Raw genomic sequence first — 16,866 nt, forward strand, 5'->3', positions numbered from 1 at the left:
GTGTTTTTCTTTGGTTTGGCTAACGAGCAAGTTTCTGTTTTTTTGCACTTCAAAACTGTGCACGATGACTTATTCATGGTTTGAACGGATTTCGTGTCAATCAACAGTCTCCGAAATAGTTTTTCTCGCTGTTCTGTTTAGAAGAATTTTTTTTTTGTATAATTTAGTTTAGAATCTTACTACTAGTCCCCGAGGGTATCACCAGCCCAGTAGCCAGTACTTCGGTACTGGCATGAAAATACGGATGTTTTGTGTTATAAAAATTTTGTGTTACAAAATGTTAGAAATTATTATAAATTAAGGAATTTATCTCCCTCATGCATAGCTCTGATTCCTTTCATGGATTTGGCTATACTTTTTGGACCTTTTGGATTATAGCTCTTCATCTTTTATATAAGCTTTGGATTTCAAATATTTTGGCCAAGAGCATCACTGAAGAGACATGTATTGTCGAAATGCGCATCTGTTGCAGTAAAATTGGTACCGTTATTGTTACTACTACAACCTTACATACAAATTGTGTAGAAATAATATGATGATTTTCAGATAACGGAGACAAATTAATTTTTCAGAATTTATTTTTACATTGAAATTCGTTCAAGGCTTGTATTACTGGACTTTAATGGGAAAAGAATCTTACTAAGTACTGATTTGTTAAAACATTCGTATTACTCAGGAATAAAATTACTGGACAAGTCCGATAAAAATGAGAAATAACATCTAATTTATATGAGATTTTATTGTTTGAAAGCGTATTTTGGTGAGTACGGCAATAACGGCTTCCACAAACAAAAGTAAACCTTAATTGATGAAAAGTATGAACATTTGTTTCCCCTTTTTAACTCATTCATGGAGTTTATTACTGGTTCAGGACAAGAACGATTTTCAAAAGGGGAAAAAATCTTACTAAATGCAATTTGGATTGAAACGTTATTTTATACATACATAGCCTCTCATTGGTCAAAGAGTGATAATTATTCAAATGGATCTTAACGATAAGGAAATAGAACAAAATACACACTTATATAAATAAAAATTAAAACGCAATGATACCAATTTAGTGAGTAATCAGCTTATTTTGAAAGTAAATTATAAATTGTGTTTGATAGATTCTGGTTTTAGTATGGAAAATGCAATTAAAGTCTATTGCAATATATGTAGAGATATGAAAATATGAAAGAATTATTCACATCTTAATTTTTGAACTAAGAATAAAACTTATTTTTTTCTGAAATACACACATCTTAAAACATCGTGATATTTATTTTAAACGTAACACTGTACTAACAACACAATTCATAAACAAAAATAAAGATAATCCAATCAATTTTGTTGATTGGATAATTCACTGCTCAGTAGTTGAGTGTGTAATCAGTGACACATGCCCCCATTAGTTTATAAGAATAAACATAACTATCAAAGTTCGATTTCAAATTCTACCAAAATTTAACATTAAAATAAGAAGCGTGTAAGGAATATATACATCCATCCTGTGTACAAATACGATGACTATAAAGGGTCCTGAGTGCACTTTGAATGTTGTATTGTTATATGTATAACCGACTTTAAATAAATCTTTTATGCTTTATGGATTTATGTCCTGAGTGCACTCAGGAGGTCCTGAGCGGTGTTTGGACGTACCGAGTTATTTAGTCTTTATTAAGGAATTTAGGAAAATTGAGTTAAAAAACTACACATACAAACAATAAGCACCTTAATAAGGTTTAAAAACCTTCAGAATATGTGTGGTTTTTAGGTAAAAGAAAATCATTTGTTTTAACAAAACTCTAAAGAAAAATTAATTTATATAATTAATTATTTTATGAAATAATTTGTTTCAACTATCTCTATTTGAAAGTCTGAGAATAATGTAAGGCTGTAATTATATATGTTAATCAAATGGGACAACATCCCTAATGCGCCTTGAAATGAGGAACTCAAAAGTCACGTGTAAAGAAAAAATCTCTGTGTAGTGATATTGGACATGTTTCTATTTTTAACAAATGACTGAACTTAATTATTTGTGGTGATTAGGAAAGTAGAGGAACATAGAATAAATGTGTAAAAACTATGGAGCTATTGAATGTGTTCAAAGTATTAAATTTTCAAAGAACTTATTGTGTTAAAAAGGGGATATTTTACCACAAGGAGCCGCATCACAAAAGGATGTTCGGGGTTTGCTAATTTACGGAAAAAGTAATCTCACTTCGTACCCCGAAAATTTAACCACATATGTGAAAATGTCACAGCTTCGAAACAAGCTATCATACATATCCAAGTTTACGATATGGACTGAGCTACAGGAAAAAACGTTACCATTATCGCCTATGGAAAAACAATTAAAGATATTGAGCCAATTTACAAAAGATAAATCAGAAGTTATCAGAGTGATCTATGGATGATTTCACCTTGTACACCCGGGAAAATTGTGAAAATGATGGTAAGTATTTTTTTATTTATACCCAGATATCCCAGATGATTTCAGATAACCATTACAGATAAATACCAGCAGATACTCAATGAAATTTTCGCTTTTAGAAAGCATTACAGGCACGGGGCTGAACACTTTTTTTAGGCACAATTCTAACTTTGTTTACACCCCCGAGAGATCCGAAAGGAATTTGTTTATGAATTGAAAAAGGCATGAACTAACATAATAGTTTTATCTGTAAGTAAACATGACACAATACAGTCTTTGTTATGTAATTATCACTCCGGTTTACAGGAATAACTGATAATAAAGGGAGATAACACACTCCATACGAGTAAAGTGAAATACATCATCATCATGTGCTTTTATCCAATAATTTGACCCATGGTCAGTCAGTAGATATCATAGGCAGTTAATAAACAGACAAACATGTACATGTATTAAAGAAATCATGAATTATTATTTGTAATGCACACTAGCAAATCACAAGATATTGTCTTTTCTCAGTGAAAAAGGGGGAGGGTCAACAAACCTTTCGAAAACAATATTGCTGCACCTTTTCAACTATTAAGCTAGTTAGCTACCACTCGTTGCTTCTAATATAAAAGATTTAAATGAAGGTTGATAAGCCACAAGGGAGAAGCATTTTTCTTTCTTTGCGATAAAACGTTCAAGAATTTGATTTTTGCTCTCTCAATAATACTTATGCATTCAAACCAAATAATAACACAGCCTGAGTAATTTTTTTGTCTTATTTCAGTTCCAGTCATATCATTACTTTTTAACCTGAGATGACAAACTAGAGGTTTTAAAAGGTCCTGAATAACTGGTAAGCATTTTGTTTTATTTGGCAAGCTCTAAATTGTTTATTTATGGTATTTATGCAATTCAAATTACAGTCGGTATGTTAAAAATATACTGATATGCAAACTGTTGCTATGGTCTTGGCATTAAATGAAAATGCTTGGTTACTGATCTTTTCGACTCCATATTTCAAGTTAAACCTTGCGGCAACTGTTCCTCATGTAACACTGCAAACTATAATTAGCATTATTTTGATATGTCGTTATTTAATGACGCCATATTTCGTGTGATGTCACAATGTTTCCTTTAAAAACCTCATGCCGATATCTCACTGATAAAAGATTTTCACTGAAATACATGTAAAAAACATTTTTTCTCAAATACAATTATGTGAAAGAACCAAGTTTTGAAAATTTGCACTTCATTGCACTCTAATTATATGATTCAAATGACTTTTACAGTAGTTTATAGTGGTTTCTACAGTATAAAATACCAGGTTTCCACCGGCTAGAATAATTAAGTATTTTGGTGTTTTTTTTATGAAATCTTCATTTTTGCATAATTTCTCTGTCAAAATGCACTTTTAGGCACCAGAAAATTTTATTGAATGCTTTAACAGGGTCTGTGTGTTGTATTTTAAGGTTACATTCAGATGTTTTGTCCTTCTTTTGACTAGTGAAGGTATACTGTTAGAAATTAATTATGCATACACTTTGTATTCAAAATAAATAAATATAACGATAAAAGTGTCATTGCCTTATAGTGCTGAAACAACTTTATTTTTTTTCAGAAATGGACAAAAATACACAGATTTATTCAGAATGTCATACCGATGAAGATCACATAAAAATATTTGGAAAAATCAGAACTATGGATTGCAATATGGGACAACATCCCTAATGCGCCTTGAAATGAGGAACTCAAAAGTCACGTGTAAAGAAAAAATCTCTGTGTAGTGATATTGGACATGTTTCTATTTTTAACAAATGACTGAACTTAATTATTTGTGGTGATTAGGAAAGTAGAGGAACATAGAATAAATGTGTAAAAACTATGGAGCTATTGAATGTGTTCAAAGTATTAAATTTTCAAAGAACTTATTGTGTTAAAAAGGGGATATTTTACCACAAGGAGCCGCATCACAAAAGGATGTTCGGGGTTTGCTAATTTACGGAAAAAGTAATCTCACTTCGTACCCCGAAAATTTAACCACATATGTGAAAATGTCACAGCTTCGAAACAAGCTATCATACATATCCAAGTTTACGATATGGACTGAGCTACAGGAAAAAACGTTACCATTATCGCCTATGGAAAAACAATTAAAGATATTGAGCCAAATGCGTTTTGTTGAATTGTACTTTTCTTTTTTTTGGTCTTTTGGAAAATGTTGTTTGTGCTGTATTTAGACACCTCTACCACGAAATTTGTTTTACATGCACACATATGAAAATTGCGGTTTCTATCCAACGCAATCATATGTTTGAATGTTCATGATGTTGTTTTCAATTATGACTTGTTTATATGTCTCGTTTGATCAGCTAAAATATCTATAGTAAAAAAAAAAAAAAAAAAATTGAAAACAACTCGTTTCATAATTTCATGCATCCGAAGCGCTTTTGTGGATTTACTTTCAGGAACGCTCAAAGCCAAACATTTGAAATCCGAGAATGTATAAGTACCGAAACCGTTTAAGAGCTATATGTCAAGAATACCTAAAATATATAGGCAAATTCATCTAAAGCCAACTTTGCCTGATGGAGTTAAAACCCTAGTTTCTTAACAATTTCAAAATTTATAAACGGGACAATTTTAAAAAGGTTTGTTAAATCATGTCAGTACCGAAGTACTGACTACTAAGCAGATGATACCCTCGGGGACATATCTATTGTAAAGGATCCTTCAAATTAATGCAAGAGACAGTCACAGAAACAATTATATTATAAGTACGTCTGAACCAGTGACAACTCTACAATAAATTTATAACGTACATTGAGTTCCTTCATCCAAAAGCTTTCCCGAACCTGTCGCTGGGCATCACTTCAGTGAGTGTTCTGTTCAATCAGTAGGATTTTCATGCGGTTAAAATCATCAAGTTTGTAACCCGACTGTCTGAAATGCTTAAAAACTGGGAGAAGTGGCTTCTTACAGATATCACTCCTATGGACTAATAGGCGTTTGTGGAAAGGATGCTTTGATTCACCAACACATTGGAGGCCACAAACCAAACATTCTAGTAGGTAAATAACATTAATACTTTAGCAGGTAGCATTGCAAAATATCCTATAGTCATTTTCGGTTGCCTTACTGTGAAACATTGATGAACGATGAATTGGTAGGCAGCATTTGCAGCGATTTTTCTCACATGAACGACATTCTCCAAAAGTACTTCAATTAACTGACACTTCAGCCCGCACAACAGGTTGCACAGACTATTGGGTTGTCGAAAAGCTATCATGGGAGGCTCGGGAAAAATCTTGGATAGTTTTGCATATTTGTCAACACAATAAATAACAACATCTTCGTATAATACCATCTTATATAAGTACCGTTGTGCACATTTCTAGACATATAATTTTTCCTTATCTGCACAGTATCGTCTATTCTAGACAATCCGGTACATAGTAAATTTGCTGGTTTGTCCTTTTTATAGACTTATATATAAGGCATGAAGATGGTTTTGTTCAGCTGCTCTGTAACAATACCATCTTCATGCCTTATATATCATGTACTGTATTACGACGCTAGTTTAAAACTGACGAGGATAGGTAACACCCGGCCACCGAAAGCTTTATTTTTGTGAAGCCAAGTAGGCCGAGTGGTCTAGCGCGTCCGATACAGTGCAGGCGATTTGGGGTCACTATATATCAGTAGCATGAGTTCGAATCCCGGCGATGGAAGAACAAATAATTAGCGAAAGCAAATTTACAGATCTTACATTGTTGGGCTGATGTTTAGGCGAGTTGTATATACAGAATGTAAACAGCCATGTATCACCATCACTGCTGGTGATCCGATGGATACATCTGTTGTAGAGTTGTCACTGGTTCAGGCATAGTGTTTATAAATATTTCGGATAACAGATATCCTTCATCAGTATGATTGTGATGTTAAATGAATCATATCAGTCTATTTTGATTAAATTATAACAATCTTCAAATTTATATAATAAAAAAGTCAACTTTTATAATAACTAATTAGCAGTTAATTGATCTGTCTGAATGTTTTATGAATGGTTTGTAGAAATCATTTCAGTTCGTTCCGATGTAAATTGACTTCTGATTTTATGTGTTAAATGATTTCTGTCTGTTTGATGTATATCTTACATCGATGCCGATTTCATTGTGCCGCCACTCCTCTGAAACCATACAAAGTTGGTTGCAATACTTTCGATATGACGTGTTAATCTAGTATTTTGTACTTCCAAAATTTGGCTTTGAAACAATTTTTTTTCTCACAGAAAACGCCTATTTTGAAGAAGATATCCAAATCTGGAGACCGTTACACTACAAACCAGTAAAGACTGAAATGGTCTATATATGTACTCGACTGTACTAATTTTAACTCACCAGTCTGAATTGGTCTGAATTTTACTCGAAATTACTCGACTCAAGTCTTAACCATACTCGACTGTACTGATTTTTACTTGAGCCTTATCTTTGCCATTCAAAACAGTCTGAACTATAGCTCGAATACCGTCCTTCTTTTGAATACCATACATGTTTTGAGTAACAATGGTCCGTGTTTTTTGACTAATCTTTTAATAAGAAAAAGGTATTCTTGACTTTAAAGAATGCATTTTCCAGTTAATTACTGTAATTTAATGAATAAAAATATCATATATTCTCAATAAATCAGTAAAACATATCACTTCGTTGATCAAAATTAACCTTTTTCAATAAAATATATATAATTTAATAAAATAATAAAATAAATTTTCTGTGCGGACATCTTTCCAGTTTTAAATTATAAATTATTGGATCTTTTATAAAAAGGTCTTTAGAACATAGTGCAGGGGACTCATAATCTTTTCAACTTTATTTCATGGCACTTTTGTTGTCACAGTTAACAATATTTATTATGTTGTGATCACCGGGGTTTTTATGCGAGACGTATCATGGTATACTGTTGTCCGCCCGTCGTCAGCATGAAGGAGAATTACTGAAAAACGCTGTAACCAATTTATTTGAAACTTCTGTGTATTGTTTATATCTATTGAGGTATTCTCCCTTTCGAATTTTATAAATTTTAGATTTTACGTTTTACGAGTTATGGGATTTGATTAAACAAACTAGAGGTTCTGTGTCGGTCACCTTTGTCTATGTGCTGCATTGCATATTAAACAAAAGACACTCTTCTTCATTAAAGACAAGAATATAATTCATGACATACTTCTCTGTATAGCTGATGGTGACTTGCATATCTTATTTTACTGATCATTCTTGCTGTTTACAGTTATCTCTATCTATAATGAACTTGGTTCAGTAGTGTTAGAGGAAAATATTTTTGTATTGGACGACACTGCAGTGCGATACGAGCAATGTCTATTCATAAAAGAAATAGATTATAAGCCTCAACCATAAAAGAATGAACGCTATTCTTCAAAAACGCGACAGTAGTATTATGCATGGCGCAGCTGTTTATTAAAAAACGGAGCAAGAAACCCGCCGAACAGCATAGAAGAATCAGAAAAATGCTATGTTATAAAAAATATTCTACTAAAAGATGTCTGCTACCTTCTCCTACAAAATAGTAATTAATAACACACAAAAAATATACACACATTAAATCCGACCAGTTTTATTCCCATTGTAAATCAAATCTGAATTAAATTTCATAAAAAGACCCACAACAATTTTTTGATTTCTGTTCAGTATATATTTCAGAAATAACCAATTAACCAATTTTAGCCTAGGTACACAAACAACATATATCACTTGTAGCTTACCAGCCAGTAATATAATCAAATCAAGTGTCAGTGTCGTAGAGTATTTCACACCTTCAAATTTAGAATACTTGACACCATTCAAAAAACGAAACGGTGGAAATAGTAACAACTTCAAAATTAGATTTTCTACTATTGATCGCTACATATACTAGATTCATTCACTGTGAATGAGTTTCGTAACCCCATTTTCTCTTACAGCAATAAACATATACTTACTAGCAGAAGATATATTGTTTTTATTTTAGCCATCAAAATGTAACGGTTCTGAATGGAGAGTCAGACGAAGTGCAATAAAAGAAGATAACAGAGTAACAGTAAAGGGCAAATTACACGTGCTTGAAAGAACAGTCGGAAACAGTAACTCAGCAGCAGGTATAACACTAGAATGGTTTGTTTTAAGTGGTTTTATATTTATTTAAAATCGCTCTAAATATTAGCACAACAATATTTGATCTGCCAATTTGCGGAAGTAGATTTTTTATTCTTCCCTCGCCGTCTTTTGAAGTTAATGCTATTGAGATATCGCGACAACATCGCCTGCATTGTGTCAAGCATTCTAAACCACTCGGCCACCTAGAATGAACAAGTTATATGTATATATTACGCAGTTAAATATAATTTGTTACAGAATTACTTTTTATATAAGTATTCGGGATTTTTGTTGATTGATTGCTAGTAAAGTAAGTTTATTTAAATTTTTGATATGAAATCATGTTCATACTTCAATACAACGTTGCCACTTAATATATTTCTTTTTAAACATTCCTGGCGTAGTAGCTGCCAATGCGTATTCGCGTTTTGTTTTCGACGGAGACGCTTGGTCTTTACAGCGGTTTATCAACTTAGATTTGTTTTGCTAGCATTCAGTTTAATCAAATTTCGAATGTTTGACTAAACCATCTACATTGATATATATATGAAAACTTATTAAAAATGATATTCTCATCTTTAATTTGTCGGTGATATTGTTCTAAAGTCGCGGATATCGCGTGTAAACTCATCGAACCTATAAAGTTAAACACATTTATTAGTAAAGGTTATCTTACAAATGTTGTAATTAGATCTTTAAACATAGTTTACATTGGCACAGGTATCGATTTTGTCATCAGCAAATTTAAACCTTATTAATTTTTTTGAAGCGGGTTGTATAAATACACATCCTCGTTCATTTTTGCTATAAGGAGGTTAACTCCAAACTATCATACAGCCTGTCGATACTTTTATTTTTGGCATTGCATAAGTCATGCCTTATTTGACTGTCCATGACGTTAAAGTAATAAATCTCTGAGATGTACTTTAGTTGATTTCTAGTCTCTGGTGTCGGTTTCACAAAAATACTTACGAATGAGGTTGATTGTAAGTCATGAACAGTTCAGTATACTTACGATCAGTATTAGTCGTTTTTTTTGTGAAATCGACTCCTGATGCATGATTCGTTTTGTTATAAATTTATTTTGGATTTTAACTAGCTTTCAGTAACTGCGAGTACTCTCAAATCGTACTTTGGCGTTAATTTAACCTGTTGATACAATTGTCATGATTTTTTTGTTGTTATTTAATGTTCACTTATTTAGGGTTATATCTCGTCTTTTTGATATATACCAGCTTTGATAAAAGAGGGACGAAAGATACCAGAGGGACAGCCAAACTCATAAATCGAAAATAAACTGTCAGCGCCATGGCTGAAAATGAAAAAGACAAACAGACAAACAATAGTACACATGACACAACATAGAAAACTAAAGAATAAGCAGCACGAACCCCACAAAAAACTAGGGGTGATCTCAGATGCTCCGAAAGGGTAATCAGATCCTGCTCCACATGTGGCACCTGTCGTGTTGCTTATGTAATAACAAATCCGGTAAATAGTCTAATTCGGTAGGTCACATTCATAAAAGGGAAGGGGGTTGTAGTTACGACGTAAGAAACATATCCGATATCATTTGTGAAACGGTTATTCCATAACGGTCAACCAACTCGTGATGGCGTCCGTAAAATTTACAAAGGGATGATTTCAACTTCACCATTTGGAACTCTTGGTTTAATAGCGTCCTTGTGAGCAGCAACCCTCTATCAAGAAAATTATATTATGATAGGAAATGCAAGCAAGGGAATATCGTATCAATTGGGAGATATATAACCCGTATGCAGGTACTGCTGGAATGTTGCTACTTAGAAATGGAAAGTTAACAATTAGCAAGCTGAAATCATCTCTTTTGTCGTAAGGTTTTGTTTTCAACCGACCCTCATTGTCAAGATATGAGGCCGACTTTACTGTATCTGTATTATCCTTTATCTCTAGTTCGATGGGATAGATGCGTTCCACATAGTCATTAAATTTTGATTATTTAGTGATGGAACATCATCTATATAGCGGAAAGTAGAGTTAAAATATATCGCTAAGATGATAAGTGTTTTGTATGACTTTAAATTTTCACTTCTGTTTCTCGTACTATAAACAAAATAATATTTATGTTCTCCATTTTTACTGTTTTCCTAACAACAAAATTATGTTCTTTTATCTTTGTACATTACTTCATTTGACGGCAAGGTTATTTGTTCAAGGTTATGGTTGACTTTCTGAAATTATTTAACATCTAACAGCGGTATACTATTATGCCTATTTTTATTGAACCCTTATCTTATTGATTTTGTATTTACATTGTGTCTTAGATCAAATGTATTCGTTCAGTGTATGTGCATTTTTTTTTACCTGTCCTACGTCAAAAACCTGATGTCCAGTTATGTAACGCCACAGCTGTCTTATGTGGTACTCTGATACTACGTTATGCTGTTTTATTATTACTTGATGATATTTTGGCTTTCCTTAATATGGTTTTTCGCATTAAGTAATGATGTTTTGATATAACACGATATGGTAGCGTATTGATCTGATATAATTTTGTCATTAGTTAATATAGTTTTTTTTCATTTCTTGATGTGACTGTTAAAAAATAACATGACATTCAACATCCACGAATTCCCGTTAATTAAATGTCATTAATATAATGATTATTTATTTATGCAAGAGTAAAAATACTCTATGGGCTATTCGCCCTTATTCATATAATAAAATTTAGAACTGCTTAAATCAATCCTACATTAATTTAATGTTTCGGCGGCTATGTATTTATAATTGTATTACTATATTGTTTAAAATAAAGTTTGATTCTATAATTTTTCCCATATATTTATTGGCCCGCCTCTTCAGGGATTTCCAATAAATGGGTTTATTTCTTATTTTAGTGGAAGTTATCAGATCTGCTAAATTCTTATGTCTTTTATATGCTAATATTGGCTTGTTCTTAAAAATCTCCCTGCAATCCGTATCATGATTCAAACGGTACCAGTGTTTGAGTATCGCCTTTTTAATCCTCCTAATACAAGGATTATATTTTGTTGTACTGTTAAAAAATAACATGACATTCAACATCCACGAATTCCCATCAATTAAATGTCATTATTATAATGATTATTTATTTATGCAAGAGTAAAAATACTCTATGGGCTATTCGCCCTTATTCATATAATAAAATTTAGAACTGCTTAAATCAATCCTACATTAATTTAATGTTGTTAATAATAGGTGTGGCTAGTGAAAGTGCAGGCCATGCACGCACTGTATTGAATAAACGGTTCCTTGAAATGAAGGACGCGTAAAAAAAGGCACTACTTGAGTTTCAAACTGACATTAGAAGCAGAAAGAGATTTGACAATCGCAAGCATGACAAAAGAAATCATACCCGTAAAGCAGAGAGGAAACACAAGCCTTATTGAGCTGTTATTATGTGACATTGAATGGATTTGAACTGTTTAATTAAGAATAATATTCTATTAATACAACTTTTATTTTGTTTACAATATTTGATATCTTTGAATCCTATTCAATAATAAACAGGTATGTCACACATCTATCTTATTTTCTGTCAATGCTTCAACCAATCAGATTTCGTCAGCGATTATCTTAAACACGCCTTTATAATCTAATGTTTCGAGCTTGCACGTGTAAAGGGATAATATTGATAATTCTATCAATTGGTAGATCAGCACGCTTTATTATGGCTAGACGACGCTTTAATAAGCGTAGTAAAGATAACAAACACAAACGCCGATTGAATAACAAAGTTGCTATGCAACATTGTAAGCGTACATATAACTTAACACAGGCTTAAAAACATGTGATAAATTTATCTCAAAGACGTTTGAGCGACGCAGAATATCTCCTTTTATCAAAAGGATTAAAATTTATTCCTACACCGTCAAATAAAATGGCAAAATCGGATTTAATGAAAGATTTTAAGGAAATGTGCAGGAAAATGAGGTGTCGCTATTTATACCACAACACTAATGACACAATTCATCCATTCAGATTGAAAACATACCACAAACCACAATTGTGCTGCAATACGCTTGAAAATTATATTGATCAAACCAAACTTGAATTATCCTCACTGCAAGTTCGAGATTTTAGAGATAACCTGACTAGTGCCGAGAGACGCAGTATTTCATCTTTATATAATGACAAATCAATTATCATTAAAAAATCTGACAAGAGCAAAAATGTTGTGATAACCGATTAAAAGAATTATTTATCTGAAGCATATCGCCAACTTGATTCGCCACACTATATAAAATTACAATCCTTCGACTTTGCAAACCTTAGATACAATCTTAATAATTACATTATAGGTATGCATAGACGGGGTGCTCTAGACAAAACCACATTTGATTATTTATTAAAGAGCAATCAACAAAATAACGGACCAGGGCATATGCATGTCCTTCCTAAAATACACAAATTAGATCCAATGGTTCAAAATAAAATAAATAATAACATGTTTGATTCTATTGGAATAATTACTCCCTCTGGTAGACCCATTATTTCACTAATTGGGACGGTCACGGAATCCATTGGAAGAGTAGTTGACAGTCAGCTTGTATCTATTGTGCAATCCCATTCCACATATTTAAAGGACACTACGGACCTTATTCTAAAATTGGAGAATTTGAGACCTCCCTCTGAATGTCTACTATGTAGCTTCGATATAAGTCAAATGTTTACAAATTGTCCTATTGATGAAATAATGCCCGCAGTAAAAAAAACGCCTTTGATAACTTTGACAAATCACAATTTAAAATTAAATCTTTACCTACAGACGATTTGATTTATCTCCTTGAATAAATACTGCGAAACAATGTTTTTGAATTCAATAATATCCTATGGAAACAACAGATATGTGCAGCTATTGGAGCTATTCCTTCCCCACAAGTTTGCAACATATTAATGTATCAAATTCTAAACGACATATTGTCTAAATTTAAGTTTAGAAAACAAATATTCTACATCGGAAGATATATGGATGATGGCATTATAATTTTTGATGGAACTAATAGTCAATTGACAGAATTATTTGAGGTGGCAAATAGCCACCATAAATATTTAAAATTCACTCACGAAATATCAGAAAAAGAAATAATATTTCTTGACCTTAAAATATACAAGGGTTCACGATTTCAGTGTAATAAAATATTAGATACGAAAATTTATTTCAAGCCTACAAATACATTCCTATATCTCCATAGGGGAAGCTACCATAATCCACACGTGTTTTCAGGTTTCATCAAAGGAGAGGTCATTCGTTATATAAGAAATACTAACAATGATAACGATTTACAACGTGCACTCTCACAGTTCAAATTGAACTTGATGGCGAGAGGTGTTCAAGAAGCTGAGATAAGGCAATCTGTAAATGAAGCATTACAAATTGATAGAAAAGATTTATTGAATAAATCAATACGTGGAAATGCAAATGATATTCCACTGGTTTTAACAACAAAATATAATCCTTGTATTAGGAGGATTAAAAAGGCGATACTCAAACACTGGTACCTTTTGAATCATGATACGGATTGCAGGGAGATTTTTAAGAACAAGCCAATATTAGCATATAAAGACATAAGAATTTAGCAGATCTGCTAACTTCCACTAAAATAAGAAATTAACCCATTTATTGGAAATCCCTGAAGAGGCGGGCCAATAAATATATGGGAAAAATTATAGAATCAAACTTTATTTTAAACAATATAGTAATACAATTATAAATACTTAGCCGCCGAAACATTAAATTAATGTAGGATTGATTTAAGCAGTTCTAAATTGTATTATATGAATAAGGGCGAATAGCCCATAGAGTATTTTTACTCTTGCATAAATAAATAATCATTATATTAATGACATTTAATTGATGGGAATTCGTGGATGTTGAATGTCATGTTATTTTTTAACAAGTTACACGATATGATGTGTTTGTTTCAATATTTGATGTGGTCATGTCGTTCTTTGATGTGGTTATCACATAACTTGATGCGGTAAAACCACGTGACAGATTGGGAAAAACAGTTCTATTTTTGAATAGATTTCCATGTTTTATGTGCCCTTGTTATAATTCAATTTAAAGTTTGTGTTATTGTTCGAGTTAAACTTGAATTAAGTCTTGGATGTCGAATTAGAATTCAAGCCATTATAGAATTAAAGTTCTTGTGAGTATAGAGTTTCGAATTTGAATCACAATTAAAGGCAGAGTTCGAGTTACAATTCGTCTTCAGCTTGGGATTTGGGTTACCTTTTGAGTTCGACTCGAATTTAAGTCTCATTAAGATTTAGATTTCAAGTTCAAATTAGAGTTATTTTATATGAGAAAGTATTGAAATTTGCTATCGATGATTAAAGGCTTTTGATCGGGCTTCCGAAAAGAGGACTCAGGGGTATGCGTACAAAAGAAAAACAATGTTACAGTATACAAACCACAACATAAAAATTGAAATTAAGTTAGATGTGATTTGAACTACCTACCCACCATAGTTTAAATGAAGATGATGTAATCATTCATAGGCAACCGCACAGCCTTCAACACACCATATAGTCGGCTACAAAAGACCACACAATAGACAATGTGAAACAATTCAAACGAGAAAACTAATGGTCTAACTTATACTTTAACAGTCTACCAGAAACAAATATGACACACATAAAACAACGATAACCAATGAACTACATGCTCCTTGTTTAGGGCAGGCACATACAGAAAGTACACGTGGCGGAGTTTTACATGTATGCGAGCGCTTAACCCTTACCTAACCTCGGACAGTAGTGTTTCAGCACAGCATAAGAAAATAGGGTAAAAAGCCGTTTTAACTGACTTAACTCAATACATCGGTATGACTGGGTAATATCAATCAATCTGGGGTGATCTCGAATGCTTTGGAAGGGTAAAAAGATTCTTCTCAGTGCGTGGCACCTGTCGTGTTATTCGTGAAAGTGCAAACCCAGTGATTCGGTTTTATTTGGTAGTTCACATTCGAGGAAAAGATGACTGGATTGGTGTTACGACACCTGGAACATATCAGTCGTCACCTATGAAACAGATATTCCGAAAAGATTTTCAATTAGTGCGAGCTATATCAGAGAATACAATTTATGATAATAAAAGATTGATTTCGGTATATGTTGAAATGATTATACACGCGAGAAACTATCCTGTAATTCTTATTTTATAGAATTTATGCTTTATCTCTAAGTCCAATCCCCCCATTTCTCTGTAACTTTAGTGTGAGTTGATTTAAAAAGTATCATTTGTTGACACAAAGTACAAGTCTTTCGATTTGTGTCGAGCTTGCGACATTAAGGTAGAGGCAGTGAGATACAACACACTTGTTTTGCGTCGCCGATAATGGCATTGGTATCTTCATCATTTGGAGCTTTATGTTTGTTATTTGAATTGATTTTACATTTTTAATTTCGAGACCTTTAAATTTGGTAGTTATTTTGTGGTATGGGTTTTACTGATTGTTGAAGACCATACAGTCACATATAGTTGTTAAATTCTACGTCATTTGGTATGTGCTGTTGTGACATGACAAATTTCTAAACCTCCATGATTTGTTATAAAATTTGAATAGTTCTCCTTTAAGTTCAACATACAGCATCAACAGAATTTTTTTTTTCTGAATTATATTTTTACCGATAAATGTACCGATACATGTACAGTCAACATTACGCCTTTACACTGACAGCAGCAAAATCAGGTGAGACACATTGATCCGTGTTTTCATTTCCGAATTTATAATGATACTATTTCCAATTGTGAACTAAGGAAAAACGGCAGAATCAAGTGTTTTGGGATACCCCCCTTATGTCCAAAATACTGTTATTTGTTTAGTACTTTTTCCGTACTTTTGTCTGCCGTTCCCCTTTGTCATACCAAATACCTCTGAAGTTAACTCAATTGATAGCGTTCGGTTTAAAAATAGAACATGTTTGTTTTCCGAAATAGTCACGTGGTTTTACTTCATCAAGTAATATGATATTCACATCAAAGAATGACAGGACCACATTAAATACTAAAAAAACAACACATCATGTAGTGTAAAATCGTCAAATTTTGAAACATTATTGCGTTTTATTAACCAACTAAGTACATTATTGCCAAAAATGACTGGTTATTAAAAATAACATATTTTCTGTAATGGCCCTGTTTTTCTGTAATGACCCTGTTTTTTTCTGTAATGGCCCTGTTTTTCTGTAATGGCCCTGTTTTTCTGTAATGGCCGGTTTTTTTTCTGTAATGGCCCTGTTTTTCTGTAATGGCCCTGTATTAATGCCCGGTTTGTCTGTATAAAGCAC

General features: G+C 32.6%; 1 long non-coding RNA gene across 1 annotated transcript; it reads left to right on the forward strand.

Annotated features, from left to right (window-relative positions):
• Positions 1–1,900: 1,900 nt before the first annotated feature.
• On the forward strand, positions 1,901–4,574 carry LOC139525468 (uncharacterized). The gene is made up of 3 exons (XR_011664902.1): positions 1,901–2,440; positions 3,192–3,260; positions 4,026–4,574. It is a non-coding gene; the product is annotated as an uncharacterized lncRNA (long non-coding RNA).
• Positions 4,575–16,866: the final 12,292 nt, after the last annotated feature.

This window comes from Mytilus edulis, chromosome 5 (assembly GCF_963676685.1).
Source record: "Mytilus edulis chromosome 5, xbMytEdul2.2, whole genome shotgun sequence".
Classification (NCBI taxonomy): domain Eukaryota; kingdom Metazoa; phylum Mollusca; class Bivalvia; order Mytilida; family Mytilidae; genus Mytilus; species Mytilus edulis.